General features: G+C 36.5%; 1 protein-coding gene across 3 annotated transcripts in view; it reads left to right on the top strand.

Annotated features, from left to right (window-relative positions):
- LOC122522409 (tensin-1-like) overlaps positions 1–16,365 on the top strand; it is a 190,779-nt gene that overhangs the window by 53,306 nt on the left and 121,108 nt on the right. Inside the window, exon 1 of one of the 3 annotated variants that reach the window (XM_043643496.1) lies at positions 5,094–5,251. The exons of the other annotated variants lie outside the window; for them this stretch is intronic. The gene's annotated coding sequence lies outside the window, so the exon portion shown is untranslated. Of the gene's footprint in view, positions 1–5,093; positions 5,252–16,365 lie in introns of those variants that run through there. 3 annotated transcript variants of the gene reach the window in all.

Here is a 16,365-nt window from a genome sequence, read left to right as displayed (position 1 = left end):
AATCATGCAAATACTAATAATGGCACGGGCAAAGCGTCGGATAATTGAAATGTAAACATCACGCAGCGACCCTTCGTACGGTGTCAATGAATGATAGAAAGAGATAGAAAAAGAGAGAAAGAGATAGATGAAAGATAAAGAGAAGAAGAAGAAAGATAAAAAAACTACCGTGAATGGATTTGCGTAGGCCCGACTAGTCCGTTAATATCTAGCCTCTTCCATTCTTCGTCCCTTTCTCATTCTTTTCTACTTCTCATTCTCTAACAAAACACGAAGAATACGAAGGATGTAGGTATATGGTGAAGAAAAGACGAAGAGACAGAAACGTAAACGAAGGGGTTAGCGGTGCACATCTAATTTAATACAACCTACACTTTCAAGAAAATCGCATGGAAGCTTCCCTTGAACTCGAATTTTAGCCAAAAAAACGTTGATAATTCAGCGAGTTCTTCACCCAACAATCCAAGGACGTTCTAAATGTTTTTCCTACTCCTGTTGTTACGTTTTTTTTTCTTTCTAACAACATTCATGATCACATCTACGAAAAATAATTTAATTAGCAATTGAATTTTGTTTTATTAGTATAATTAACAAAGAAAGTGCTATTTAAACAAATCCTGAAATGAAATATGCTTACAATGCAATTCTAATAAGAGTAGAGTCGTACTATTTGAAGTGATGTTGATCGATCTACTAAATATCATTCATTGATATGATTCATTTCTTCCCTATATTTGTCTCCCACTCATCTTTTCGCGAAAGTTTTAATATTAAAGGCGAGCCTCGTAAAAAAAAAGGGATGCCCGTTTATCGCGTGCGAAACGCGAAATAATTTAAAAAAGGTGAAAAGTAGTTATACGTCAGAAATTTTATCATTTTTAATTCGTCAAGGTGGTCGTCGTTGTGTTAATAGCGCGAGACAGATAACGCGCGAAAATACGATCTTATAAAAATTCATTAGGACACGGTTTTTCATTTTCAAATATTTATCAAATAAAATGAAACAAAAATAAGAGAGAGAGAAAGCGAGAAAGAGAGAGAGAGAGAGAGAGGTAATATATTCAAAGGAAAGATACGGGTTTTCTTACAAAAATAACGAGATTGGTATTAATTAGCATCGCGTTCGAGACAATAAAGTTAATCAAAATCTTTCAGCAATTCGTATCCGTTCTTGTGCTTTAACAGCATTGCATAGCACACGCGGAAGGTACACGCGAAATCTCGCGTATTTGCAAATGAAAGGCGCTCGGCCGGGCACGTAAACGTCGATAATTAAAAGCAACCGCGAATTTTCTCCTTTCACTCTTCCCTACCTCTCTCCTATTTCTTCCATTCTCTTACTCTTTTGCACCTTCTCGCTCTCTCTCTCTCTCTCTCTTTCTTTCCTTCTTTTTTCTCTCTTTCAGAAGTAATTGTTCTCAACGGTTTCTTCATTTTTCATTATTACTTCTTCATGAAAACGAAAGAAACGAGAAACTCCTTCCAACCCTCTACCTCCAGTTTCTCCTTCGCCATCCTTACATTTGGAAAACCGAGGCGATAGGAGGCAAAGGATCGGAGGATACAAAAGCCAGGTAAATAAGACAAAAAAAGGAAAGAAAACGATAAAGAAAGAAGGAAAAAAAAAGACTGACAGAGAGTGTGTATGTAAGGGAAAGAGAAAGAAAGAGAGAGAATGAATGAGAAAGGAATACGGTTTGGATCGTCCATATTTACCTCACTCAGGCTTCTTTTGGAAACAAAAGCAGGTCTAATTAACACGCTCGAGACAGCGGGGTCTTTCCCGTGGTTGCCCTGAATGCAAGCAAGCGCAGGAGTTCACTTTGGAAAGGCTCCACCAACCGTCGTTGCTGATTTGCTGGTGATGGTGATAGTGATGGTGGTCGTGATGGTGGTCGTGATGGTAGTGCCTCTACGTTTCTGCTGCCCTGTAGAAGCCAGTGGACGATGCCGGAGGGTACGGAGTGAGAAACGGAATTAGGAACGGAGAGAGGGAGACATGGTTTGGGGAAGGAAACGTTGGAAGTTCGGTGGACTATAGGACGAACTGGATACTCTGATACTGAAGGAGGTGAAAAGAGAAGTAGAGGAGGAGAAAGGGTTCAGGGATGTCAGTGATAGAAGGAGAAACTCGATGGCCACTGTAACGATTCAAACAAGCCTTGGTAATTAGCAGCTTCCCACAGAAGCCGCCCTAAAGCCGTCCCTGAAATCGTCCTTGAAGCCTGCTACCTCCCCTTTCTCTTCCATCTTTCAATTCTCTCTCTCTCCCTTCCTCTTTTCTTCTTTTAATCTCTCTAGATTTTTATCCTCCTCTCTTTTCTCTCTGCCTTCTCTTTCTCTCGCGTCACCCTTGGCTTAGGCTACCGTCCAGTCACATCCGTTCTTCAGAGTTGCTCTACGTTCGGAGACGCGGTAGCATTCACGTATGTTTGTACAATACCTATCTTTGTATCAACTTTGCGATAGCAACGTTTACTTCATACGCGTTTATTTCTTATATTTTATTATTTTGATTAATTGAAAACGAAAATAAATTAATATTTAATTTTTTTATGAACGCAGTCCTCTCTCGTGATATTTAATTAAATCGTCAATGATTCGAATTCGTTTGAACATAATAAAGAAGTATGAATGAAAGTATCTCTCTTTCTCTTTCTTTTTATTGTTTTAGAAGTACATCAAAATCACAAAAGCGTAACAATTCAAGCGAGGGCTCTTTTTATGTCAGGGGTAGGGTAGGACCAAGCGCGCTCCTTATTTAAAAGACTTTGTTTCGTCAAATTCAATGGGGACTAATTGAAAACAGTTATTATAACTACTTTGGAAAGTAGAAATTAGAAGAGAGGAAAATGTCAAATTATGGTTAAAGATGTTGAAAGTTAAGGCCATTCTCGTCAGTTTTGGAAAACAAAAACTCGTTTGCAATGTAAGGTTCGGTAGTATCGTCCTTTCTTAAGCAAAATGTTTCTTTTTTTCTTTCCAAGCGGAAGAAAAAGAGTACCCTTTCTTTCTTTCTTTAAACATTGTTCGATTTTGATACTCGTTGTTCGTTTAATACTTCGGTCTCGAGAGAGAAAACGTTAATCGTTTTTGCCCTTTCCACCTTACGAATACTTTCCATCTTTCTTTATCTCTTTTAATTTCTTGCTTTTATTTATCCTTCTTGTCTGGTTCGAGCAAAAACGAAACGTCCTTTTTTATTCCATCCCTTTTTCGCATATATACTCTTCCAAAAGAAAGCGAACCGCAGAATTCGTAACATGTTCTTTCCTCTGTACGAACAAAGAATATTCTTCCTCGTTCTTATTCTCTTATTCTTGCTCCGGTTTATTTTCGTCGCTACCGCGCAGACATATTGTTGCGAAAAAATAAATCGACGATGCACACGTTTTCGTACTAGGATTTTCAAAGAAGATTTCTCCCAGCGTAAGCAAAGAAATAAGAGAGAAAGAGAGAGAGAGAAGAGAATAGATTCTTTTACCTTGAAATGAAAACACATTGTCGCCCATTGAAACGTCCCTTCAACGTAAACGCGAAGATTTTCTACCAAAGGGGTAAAGATAGAAAAGAACGATCAAACGAGCCCGATGTTACTGTCACGTACGAGAGATAATTATTTTAATTAATCGAATGACGTCGTAACCGTTGGTAAATGGTCTTCTTGTACGTCAATTGCTTCTAATGGAGCGTAAATCAGACTAGGTAGGTGATCAATATTTTTTAATGTTTTTTTTTTACGTTGTACTTTAGTAATTGAGGTTCAATTTCTGAAAAAGTGAGAAAAAGAGAGAAAGAGAGAGAGATAGATGGAACGAATTAAAGACACGAGAGAGTAACGGAAAGAAAAAATGTCACTGATCGTGTCGATAGAGGGTAGACATTTTTTTGTTATCATCCTATTTCTTTCCTCTTTCAAATAATAGTAGTCTCGGATCAGATCGATCGCCCACTCAAGATTCCTTAAGAGAGAGAAAGAGAGAGAGAGAGAGAGAAAAGAAAAAAAGAAAGAAGAAGAAGAAGAAGAAGAAGAAGAAAGGACAAACGCGCAAGGGGATAAGAAACTCGAAGGGATCGAACACCTCTTCGTGACGTCTTAATTGTTTTCTCAGTGTCAGGTGGAAATCGAGCTTTTAATTAAACCACATCCTTCCGGAAATTAACAGCTTTCTCTCTCTTTCCCTACTTTAATTCCGACTACTTAATTACAGAAAATTACTATGTCACGTACTTCGTCTCTCCCTTTTCTTTTTTCAACACGACAGTTAACTAATAATAATAATTAAAGAATATTCTCTAAATACTTCGATCGATAATTTCAATTGGAATAGTTATCAAAATGATCGTAAGAAAGTAAAGTAAAGTAAGTTTTTGCTATCGAAAGAAAATGACTCATGGGACGAACGAACGAACGGTGGCGCGTAATCGATGATCGGGACTAATTACGCGCGCTAACGAGAACGTCATAAAAAAAAGGAAAAAAGGGAGGAGGTGTGGTGATTGAGAAAGGGGGATGGAAAACGAATGAGATAGAGAGAGAGAGAGAGAGAGAGAGAGAGGAGAGAGAAAGATAGAGGACGAGGTTTCATACTTCATCTCTTTCTATCTTTGCTGGTGGTGGGTACACACAGGTTTCGTATAACGGCGACGATGGCGGTAGTGGAAACTATATGATGGTGCGCATGATCGTAAATGGCGCGCTCGTGCGCAAACATACATTTGTGTGAGAGTACGCGCCGGTCTGAGCCCACGTGGCGCAACACCGTGCTGTCAGTCGCGTCCGGCGAGTCATCCGCGTATCTTCTATCGTAAGGAACGCAGCCTCTCCTCCATCATCCTCTTTCCTTTCCTCTCTTTCAATTTAATCTATCTTTTATCTTCTCTAATTATTAAACATTTCTTATCTTCGACCGTTATTGTTACGTCTCGCCGTCATTATCATCTTTTTCTTTGTAATCATCCACATTACCTTTTCTTCTATTTTTCTTTTCTTTTCGTTTTTCCTAACATTTCCTTCTTTTCGTTCTTTCTGTCCGTTACGAAACGCGATAAAAAAAAAAAATTGGCAACGACGACAAATAATTAACAATTCCAAAAAGTGAATTATTATTTTGTTTACCATCGTTCCACGTCTTTTTTTTTCTTTTTTTCTTTATAGTTTTCATTTTCAAGTGCAACCAATCCTAATTAAAGGACTAGAGTCAATCGATGATACGTTTTCAACATTTGGAAGAAGAATTCAAGATTCAAGGTAAGAATTTTAATTCGTCATCGAAACGAATCGAATTTGATGGACTTTTTATTTCTTTATTTTTTGTTTTCTTTTTTTTTTTGTTTTTAATCGTCGACAATCTTTTTCTTATAAATGATGAATAAGAAATAACTCCAATGGATTTAATAGACGTTCTTCTTCCTTTACCGATCAAACCGTGAAGTCTATTATTCGATCTTGAGTGACAGCCCTTCGACGTTCTGCCGCGAAGTGAGAGTGGAATTCGACCGAATTGTACGGATTAATCGAAGGGATTTTATCAAGGATTTTTACCTCTCGTGGTGGCAGAAATAAACATTTTTTAAAATCTTATATATTTATATTTAATATATTTTTAAGATAAATTTCTTTTTATAAAATAAATGATAATATTTTTATTTTTACTTTTTGTTATTTTCAACATCAGAGGTTACTGCTTTTTCTTTTTTTTTCTCTTCATCGTTTTCAAATCGATATCGATAATTGGTCATTATTTTAAGAACGTTCGTTGATCTATCAAAACGAGAAATTTAAATTGGACGAGAGATTAAATTTTTCTACATTATTAAAATGCGTATCGACATTTTTACCTTGGACGAGAGCACTTCGATTAATTAAATTATATGAAATTGAATGAATTCCACTCCGATATATCGATAATATTATCAAAGTACGAATAATTATTTCGATGATGATAAATTTAGTAAAGCGATTATCGTTAATAATGTTCCTATATTTCTTTAAAAATAATAGAAATGATGACCCTCCAAAATGGAGCTTACAAATCCAATAAGAGGAGCACGAGAAAGTGTGTCGAGAAGTTTGGAACGGTATCGCGGTAACGATCTCTTTTCCTATCGAAATCTCTTCATACTCTCTAAAAAATAGTTTCGAACAATCATTCGTGTCCCAAAATATCATCTATGAAATAGGTTGGATACACATACAACAGCTTTAACGAAAAAGTGATGGATTCTGATTAAGTAACGGTGATTTCTTTTCTTTCTTTTCTTTCTTTTTTTTTTAAATAGGTAGGAAATATAAAAAGAATGAAAAAAAAAATAAGAGAGAAAGAGAGAGAATAACCGAGGTATGTGACAAACGACAACGAAGCTAATCAATCGGGATCGTCCGATGGGATTTTCGAAAAAAAAGGACCAGTAAAAGGTATGTTTCGAGCCGCTCCGAGCGTTTACGTAGACCGTAAATTACGAACTTTTTCCACCATCAGCGAGTATTTTCTTTTTCTATCTCTCTCTCTCTCTCTCTCTCTTTTTACTTTTCTTTTCTATTTTACCGACCAACCATACCCTCGTGTCGTATTAATGAGAACTCGTGCCGATGCTTCTAGCGAAGAATTAATTAGTTTGGGTAACCTAATTAAAAATAAAAACATCGTGCGGCTACGTTAAAACTGGCCTCATCGTTTTGGGATCCGTTATGGCAATAAGTAAACCAATCCGTGTAAATAGTCGCCTAATGTTGGATAAAAATTCATTACTCTCGGCAAACAGTCGGTGGGGAAAATTTGCCACCACCCTTTTTCGCGATCCTATATTTTCGTGTATTTTTTTTACCCGTTCGTTTTATTTTCCGTTCATGAATGTTATTCGTTAAACATTTCTGGGAACATATTTATATGCATCTACATCGGTATAAAAGAGAATTTGATTAATATGAAAGATAGTACTTGATAGAATCAACTATTAGAGATCATATTAACTTGATAATCGTTTATCGTTCGCTCTTAGAAAAGTTTTCTTTTACGATTACTACTAATTAGAATTTTTTTCAAAAAAGGTTACAAAAAATAAGTTTGTCGGAAAAATCGTGGGAAAATAATGAAATGTTTTTGCTTTATGCTTGCAAAACGCAGAACCCCCTGCGCCCGGTTATATTTTTCATTACGTAGACTTCACGTATGCGAGCAACATTAATTTACGTCAAACGAGGTGTGGGCAATTTTCTCGAAGGTATCATCAACGAGATCACATTTTTGAAAGGGCACGTGGACGAAGCAATTTCCGTTAAAGAAATTCATGGAGATAGAAGAAAAAGTGGAATGGAAAAAACGATGAAAGAAGGAGAAGAAGAAAAAAAAATGATAAGATAAGAGAGAAAGATTCGACAGTGACTTTCCCTTTAAATTATTCAGGTCCTACGTTCTGTAAGCGACGCTTAGGTGTAACAGCGATTTACTTGGAAACGATCGATCAATTAAGTCGACTGCTACTAGCCCTAGAGAACAATCGAGCTTTGTTATCTGCCAGGTTGAATCCGTTTCATTGCCACGAGTCTCATCCGTCTTTTTGCCCAACGAAATTCGTCAGATTGTTCGTGCCGGTGACGTAGGCGATATGCCAGGATAAGCGTCTCAAATGAAATTTCCGATTTCTTCCTCGCCATCGAACGACTTTACGATGATCGTTTTAGCACGAGCTTTTCCGCCCATTTCCGATCGTTTCGAAAGCAAAGTGCACGGAGAACTGGTTCTCCCTTCTCCCTTGTCACTCTCTCTCTCTCTCTCTTTCTCTCTCTATCTCTCTCACACTCCTTATATTTATATCGTGCATTGCCAGAACGCGTCGCAACGCTGCATTTTTGTCACGTAAATGCGTAACGATCCCACGCTCGAAAATGTGTCTCCTCGTACCGACGATGGTAGATATATTTTGCAAAAAAAAAAAACCAAAAAATGAGACACGTTGAGGGGACTGTGGGGTAAAGGAAATAATAAAAGTGTTTCACATTTAAAAGGTATATGACAATAACAAAATCCCGTAGTACACCTACGACATTTTATCGTGTCACGAAGAAGTTACCAATCGATAGCGAAGGATTTTGTTTGCATTACTCACTCACTCACTGCGATCGATATTTGAAAATCATACGTCGTATGAAATATGAATACGAATCATTTATATCCCTTTCGATCATTCTCCGATTATGTTTGATCGCGTATAGACAGCATCTATCAACGTTCTCCAAAATTTATCACGCCAGCAGTAATTGATAACCAATATACCAATCCTTCTCTCAAGCACTAATAACGTTTTCGAAGGGCTTTTCTTTTTTTTCCTTTTTATTATTTTTCTATTCCTTTTTGTTTTGTTTTAGTGCCTTCTTTGTTTTTCTATTATTATTTTTTGTATCCAACCACGAGTCTTTGTCCACCTGCCGAATCTTCCGTTCGAGCGAGAACTCGCTGATTGGTTTTGCAACCATCCGGCTGTGAACCAAACAAATTGCTTTTTTAAAAGACAAAAAGATCGTTCCGTCTCTTTCTCTCCCTTTTTCTCTCGCTGGCTACCGTTCTTGCTCCTATCGAAGGGACAATACCGTACCGTCCTATTCGTTTTCACTTTTTAACGAAGAACGACCGAAATATAATCAACTTATGAAGGTAGTCATGTGGACCGAGAAATACTTGATAATAATATAAATGTTCGGTAAATTATTCTTTTATGCGTCTCGTGTACGTCTCGAATTTAGTTTCAGAGAGAGAAAGGGTGGAGTTAGGAAAGACCTAACATAAAGAAGAAACATAGAGAGAGATACCTATGCATATGTATAAATACCGTATATCTATTATATATTAAGAGAAAGAGAAAGATGGAGAGAAGTAGAAGAAGAAGAGATGACTGAAGGAACAAAGTTTCCAACAAAACGTCACTCTTGTTTCTGGATTTTGTTTTCTGTCTCTCTATGACAATGCGAAACGAAGCTTCCTGCACGTACGAGAACATAAATATACGTAAATTCGTGCGATTCACACATAATTACGTATGCATGAACATGCACACGTAGCGTAGGTACTTCTATCTAAAAACTGTATCCCAATGTTCTAGCAAAGGAGAACTCGCGTTACATTTAACAGAACGGTCCATCTCGTAAGTGATGCGTGTTCGCTTTAATTAAATTTATTTTATCTCATTTCGGTTATTTACGCATCGCTGCTAAGTATATACATTTAACATGCTTGTTGTCGTAAGTTCAAAAAAAAAAAAGAATAAAAAATACTAGTAACTCGCATATAACGGTTTTACGATAACAGATAATAAATTACAATATTTTTCGTTTATACAATATTTTACATTCCCAGACATTTTTCTCTCTCTCATTCTTTCGTAATGATAAATTTAATTCTTGCATTTTCCTTCACTTTTACAATATATTCGTTGAATAGCGATTCGAAACATTTTATAGAGAACACGTGTTTTATTATACAAACAAATTTTTTCACATCGACTCATTCAATTTATATTCGATTATTCGGATGAATATTCGTAAAGGGTCATTTCCTATGGATCGTTAGTAGCGAACACATAAACAAATTCGTTAATACGTTCATAATATATATATATATATATATACATCTATATAGGTATGTATGATAGCAACGTTTCAACTTTGGCATTCGAGTTATATATCGATAAAAAGATAAGAGAGTAGGGAAAAAAATGAGGTAAAAAAAAAAGGAAAAAGAGAGAAAGAGAGAAAGAGAGAAGAGGAAGACATACCGTTTCTGTACCCTACGTATTAACTATAAACAAACGTTTTCCGTATATACGCGAAATCGAGCGTACGGTAAACGGAGTGAGATCTCCGTATCAGCTTCTGTTTTTGATAGGCAGTCTGTGCTTGACGTTTCGATAAACAGGCCGTCGTTTTATCCTACATACTTTCGTTTTGTTCACTCGCCTGACTTTTCTTCGACCCAAAGAACGGCGCGCATCGAAACCAGTTCGAAACGTTTCTATTAGAAGATTTACTATATCTCTTTGCTTCTCTAGATCAGTGCGATAAAATCTTCGAATCCAATGCGTTCGACAAATTGATTCCAACTTGTAAGAAAGATTTAAAAATTTCTTATTTATATATTTATATTATTTATATCAAATTAATTTCTTGTATGACAAAGATACTAAGTTGTTTTAATTCTTATATTTTTGAAATCGAATTATTCGAATTATGTTGATACCAAAATAAAGTAAGAACGATCGTATGCATTATGTTTCGAGCAACGCAAACGTATACGTTTTTATTTTTTGTTGAATATTAGAATCAAGTGTAGTAAACGTATGCGACATCATGAAAAAGCAGAATTTAGGTCGAGTCGGTTATGAGCCGTAAATTTACTAGTTCTTCTTTCGCACCGGTTTCATGGACGCAATGACCGAGATTCTCTGGTTGTTCTATCGTTAAGAAAAATGAAATTCTTTGAGCAACCGTTGAAAAGCTTTGAAAATAGTATACGAATGAAAGTTAAAAAAATCGTCAAATGTGTATGAATGTGTGTATACGCGTTTGCGTAGAAAAATGTAATCGATTGTCTTTTTCGATTAAACACGACATAATATAATTCATTCCTTTTAACGAAATAAAGAAAATTTATTACAATCATTAAGAAATGTTATATATGAAACAGAATCGATAGAAACGTAGCAAACGACAAGAAACAAAATTCAGAAGATCAATGATGATTACTTGGCAAATGTTAAAATACTTTTGCACGTGTCTGCATTTTCCGGTATGTTGCGACGATCTTTCAAAAGAGAAAGAGAAAGAGAAAGAGTAGAAATATATACAGGGAGAAAGAGACGATATTAAATCCGGCCATCGACAAATCCACTCAAAAGGAATTTTACTAAAACCAGCGAGATTCATAAATCGTGCATTGGCCGTAGCTTTGACAAAAAGCTTCGAACGTTTCATAAAGCATCCTCTTTTTATCTCACTCTCTCTTTCTCTGGTGAACGCACCGAACGAGAGGGAGGAAGGGGGTACGTGCGTGCATAGTACTCGAAACAATTCGACGAACGCAAAATTCTAACTCGCCCTTTCGTATATTACTCCGTTCATAGAACGAGAGAAAGAGTGAGAGAAACAAAAAGAGAAAGAGACAAAAAGAGAGAGAGAGAGAGAAATATAATGCACGCGCATGCGTTATGCACTTTTCCTTCTCTATCGTTCGTTCGAAAAAAAGAGAAGGAAGAAAATTAAAACAAGAAAAAAGAAAAAAAAGAGAAGGGAAAATGAAAAAAAAGGAGAAAAAAAGAAAAGAGAAAAAAATACGCATGCTTTTCATCGAAAGCTTCACAGCGTGGTTAAAAGCCGCGAAACGATCGGGGTATGCAGTTCTCGCGTCGATATTGCTCCATCGTCGAACCACATCGGAGTTAGAACGGCGTTCGTTTGCCGAACTGTATCGTTTGCCTATCGTATTACCGAACAAGTTAATTGTCCTGCCAACCCAAATATTCATTATGAATCGATTACAATTCCATCTTTACCTCTCGGTTTTATTATTTGCCTATAATGGGGTAGAATCCTCGTTATTCGCATTTGTTTATTTTTTCACTCTCTTTTTATCCATGCAGAGAGAAAGATAGAAGAGATTTCTTTCTCTTTATATTCCCTTCTAGTATGTTACGTTAAAGACTGGAAAAGAAAAAATAAATAGATAGGGGAAGAGAGAAAGAGAGAGAGACGGGGTAAGGGGAAATTTAATGGAGATCAAAAGACTGACGAGAGCAACGAATAGAGATAGGGGAAAAAAAGGGTGGGAGGGAGGGAGAGAGTAGATAGTAATGGGGTGGGAGTGGTGGAAAATCGACATTTAGCTTTATGCAGATCGCTCGTACTGACCAATTGCGATTTTTGCGAATGGCCTTCTCGTCTGAAAGGTTCACTCGTTTCGACTCGGCTTCGAGTCGAGGCGAATTCGTTCGTTGTCGTGTGCAATTCGCGCTAATTACGCGAATGCCGGCAATCGATGCTTCCGCCGTATTTTCGTCGAAACGGCTCACCATATATATATATATATAAACACAAAGGTAGAATGAAGAGTAAAAAGGATAAAGAAAAAGTGGAAATAGTAACAATATCATCGTTTATTGGTAGTACGTATTAAATGAAAATTACCGGCGCCGTTGGAACAACGACAATCGCAATCGTGACTATAATAATTGCTCGATAGAACCCGATCGGTCCAGAATTTTCGGATTTTAATGAAAGCTATACGACCAACTACCCACGCACACTGTAATACTCGTCGTATGTCAGGATCCGTGTATGTAATACCAGTTGAACGAAAGCCCAATAGAAATTCTGATTACTTCGTGCATGCGTGCTCTTCGAAATTAAAATTCGAACGTACTCGTACAGATTTCCCTCGGATCTTTCTGTTTTTATTCGTCGTCGATATAATTTCCTTTTATGATTAACGATATTAAAATGTATTTCTCCCCTGACCTCACCTCCCTTTCGAAATAATCCCTATATAGAGTAATTACAAGATTGAAAATAATTAAGTATATATAGAACAAGTACATTGTGATTGTATATTAAACTTGACAAGGACTTAGCTTTTTCAAAGTTACAAAATTGAAAATAATATCTAACCTATAATATAGGGTATACTCGTCACGAACAAAGCCTTCGTACTTTGTTATTTTGTAAAGATTTTTATGTTTATTTTTATTTTTTTTTTAACGAGTTTGCTATTTTCGAAAAGAACTGTAAAAAAAATTGGTAAAAAAGAGAAAGTCAGAGAAACGGCACGAAATGAATATGACACGACGCAAAGAGAGAGAGAGAGAGAGAGAGAGGTAAGTAGATTGTTGCGTCCTATTAAATTAATGCGCCATGAACTAGGACGCAATTTGACAGTAATAAACAACAAGCAAGTACCTACCACGCACTTGATTTCTCGTCATTGCTACCGTCATCGTCTTTTAGTCGTCGTCGTGTAGTCGTGATACAATCAACGAACTCGAGTGGTAGCGAGGCCAACGATGCCAACGCGAAACGAGAACTTCGTTGAACCTTCATAACGATCTCGAGCAGGCATACGCTACGTTGATCCTATTCATTCTGTTTACACGAAGAGTCGAGACTGTCATTGGCAAAAGTCCATTCTATGCAAGGCTTCTATGGATTAACGTAAGGCGCTAAACATAACTTCAGAGCAAATCTACCAAACCTGAGATTATCGCCTTCAACTTTATCTGTAATCGATCGTACTAGTTTATCAGACAATTTATCGATTCCACTTGCACCGCAATACTAATCAATTATTATAACCTTCCTTCCTTGATAAATTTATCTACACCTCTCTGTGTAGATAAAAATAAATCATTTTCTAAGTAATAATTTTACATATACACTTTAGAAAAGAAGATTTTACACTAGGAATTTTTACTTTAAGAACACGGCTAGCATATGTTCTTGAACATTTGTATTTTATTTTTAAATTTAATAATCCCTCCCAAGAAGGGAAAGAATACTAAAAGCTTGGACTCTTCTTTTAGACAGAGGGGAGGGAAAGTTTTTTCTTAAAGAATAAAAATACTCTTTACTTCACAGCGTATAAGTAAAATAAATATTGATCTGTTATTTATAAATTTTCTGCTCTGCCGATAGATAAGTTAAATTTAATATTATTATTTAAGGATACCAGATGGAAATAAGAAGTAATCTCTTAAAAATAATTAATCGATATAACGAAATGACTGTCTCGAGTTGCAAGAAGGATAGTCTATAAAAGATTCCACGCTGGAGACTCATTGATTCGTCGTCTAAACGTTGAAGGAAAATCCGTTTCTTTCTTGTAAATCCAAGATAGTCTCTAACACTTGAAAAGGGAGACTAGAGGGAAAAGGTTTACGACATCGTAGGTCGGCATTGATAAAATTGCGAAGCACTTCGTTTCCCGATCAATCTCGAGCGAGTAGAACGTTCTCGCAGAGCCAGACAGAATTCTATCGGCGAAATGAAATTAAGGCTGTCATGTGGTAGGCGCACCAAGGGTTCGTTTCAGTATCCAAGTACGCTGGTATTTATTTGCGGTGATCTCGTAACGGTGACCCGCTTTTGCCAGAACAAATCTACGCGTTGAGTCTTATATATATATATATACATCCTTTCCCCTTTATTCCGTGCTGTTCAACCCTCGACCCTTTTATATTTCTTATCTTAAGCCCGTTTCCTGTTATCCCTCAATATGTCTAATTAAGACTTCTTATTTTCTCATTAATTCGTCTTTCCTTTAGAAGTATCGACGATTAGACATCGAATAGATTTTGATTGACTCTTTCTCTCTATTTCATCCAAGAAAAATATATACTCTTTCAATTTCATTAGATAATCTCTATCTACGCGATTTTTGATCATACCTAACGGTCGCGTCCGATCCAATAAATTTGACCAAAGTTTTGCTTTCAAAGATTTGCTTTCAAAGATTTATAAGATTCGTGTTTATACATTATTTACGAGTCTCTCCGAGCAACCGTTGTAAAAAGAAGAATAAAACATAGTACGAAAAATCTAGCGGTAACGCTTTTTTACATTTTAGTTTTTAAATGAATTACGAAAAAGCTTGGACTGAACGTATCGATTTATGCAAAATTTATTGACAGGTCAACATGTTAAAAATTGCATGAACAAATACAACGTATGAATGATAAAAAGTGTATGTTTTGTTTTTTCTTGAATAAATTAGTGGTTGCGATCGATCTTTGTAACGAAATTCAATCAGAGGAATATTTCCTAATGGCTTAAATTAATTTTACAACTTAGTTTCCCTCATTCCTATCCCATTTCTGAGTTTACTCTCATCGACATTGAACGCTAGGCGACGTCAAAGAAGAAACGATAAGAAAACTCGACGACATGCCAACGATATCATTCTGATCAACCTATTTTCGCTCGAACCATTTTACTCTCGTTAAAGAACATCTGTAGACTGAAGACTATCCTATAATTATAGCTCGTAATCGAATACCTTGGATCGATTACGTGGTTTTCTTATTATCTTGAGACCACGATGGTTTGTAACACGATATACTGACCTCAATTATCCCGAAAATCTGAGTATAAGGCTACCGACTTTGTTTCAATTATATCCAAGAAATTACGTCCTTGGTTATATAGTAGCCTGTCCGTAACACAACCACGTCTCAATTATGTTGCTATCTCGATTATCCGAAGTTGGAATGTTAAAGAGAGGGAGCTCGGTTTATAATAGCGATAATTCCAAGAGAAAATCTTCAGAAGGATAAAGCACGAAAGCTGTTTATGTCGATAATGAACTTGAATAACGACTATAAAGTAATATCTACAAATACTATCTATAAAGTATAAATTATACTTTTCTACCTGTTATAAAATACTTCTCTAGAAAATTCAGACTAATAACGCGACAATGCAACTTTGTTGGTAATAAAAAGAAGAAAATAATTGAATGTTCGCGATAAAATAAAGAATTGTAAGGAAACTTTAACAACAATGTCTGTACTTTGATTATAACAATACTATGTGATACCTTCCAAGACGTCCCATCAAGGCTCTTTCTTTTCGAAAAAAAGGAAAAGACGTGTATCCTGAAGGATAAGAGTGAGAGTCCGAGTAAAGTGGACGGGGTGGGTGTAAGCAATCTAATCTGGCCGTAGGCAACGGAAGAGGAAGATACGAAGAAGAACAGCAACGGCAGAAACGGCAGCACCACTGGTATCATCCTCCTTCTTTAACCTTTTTCCTTCACTTCGAATCGATCGTTCGTTCGATCATCTATCCCTCTTTCTCTCTCTCTCTCTCTCTCCCGCTCTGTCATTTGCTTCGGTCCTCTTTGTCTCTCTCTTTCTCTCTGTGTTACTTTCCTTTTTTTTCTTGACAATAGCACGCACAAAGAGACCCACTCACGTGCTGAGAAGTAAGAGTATATATCCTCTCTCTTCCCAATGTCCTGCCTTCGACCCTCATAAAATCTCCTAGTTCTTGATTAACACCGGAACTACATTTTACTCGAAACATGGCCAACGGCCACTGTCCTCCATTTTCTCTCTCCTCCTCCTCTTTCTCCTCTTACCAAACACCTTAACGACGAGGAACATCGAAAGGAACAACGAAAGTTGTTGCCTTGCCACCAATTTCTCGCTACCTTCTCTGACCTACTTTTCAAATATACTTACTTTCCTTCTTTTTATTATTGCTATACTTTGGCTGAACACGTTGAATCCCTTAGACCCTTCTTAAAATCATTTCAATTCGGAGTCGATATCGTGATAATACTTTCTACGTAGAACTATATCATCGATTGCCACGATGTTTTTTTT

Source organism: Polistes fuscatus, unplaced genomic scaffold (assembly GCF_010416935.1).
Source record: "Polistes fuscatus isolate 324 unplaced genomic scaffold, CU_Pfus_HIC Scaffold5, whole genome shotgun sequence".
NCBI classification, from domain to species: Eukaryota; Metazoa; Arthropoda; class Insecta; order Hymenoptera; family Vespidae; genus Polistes; species Polistes fuscatus.
The sequence above is the reverse complement of the archived record's forward strand: the minus strand, read 5'-3'. Positions and strand labels throughout refer to the sequence as shown.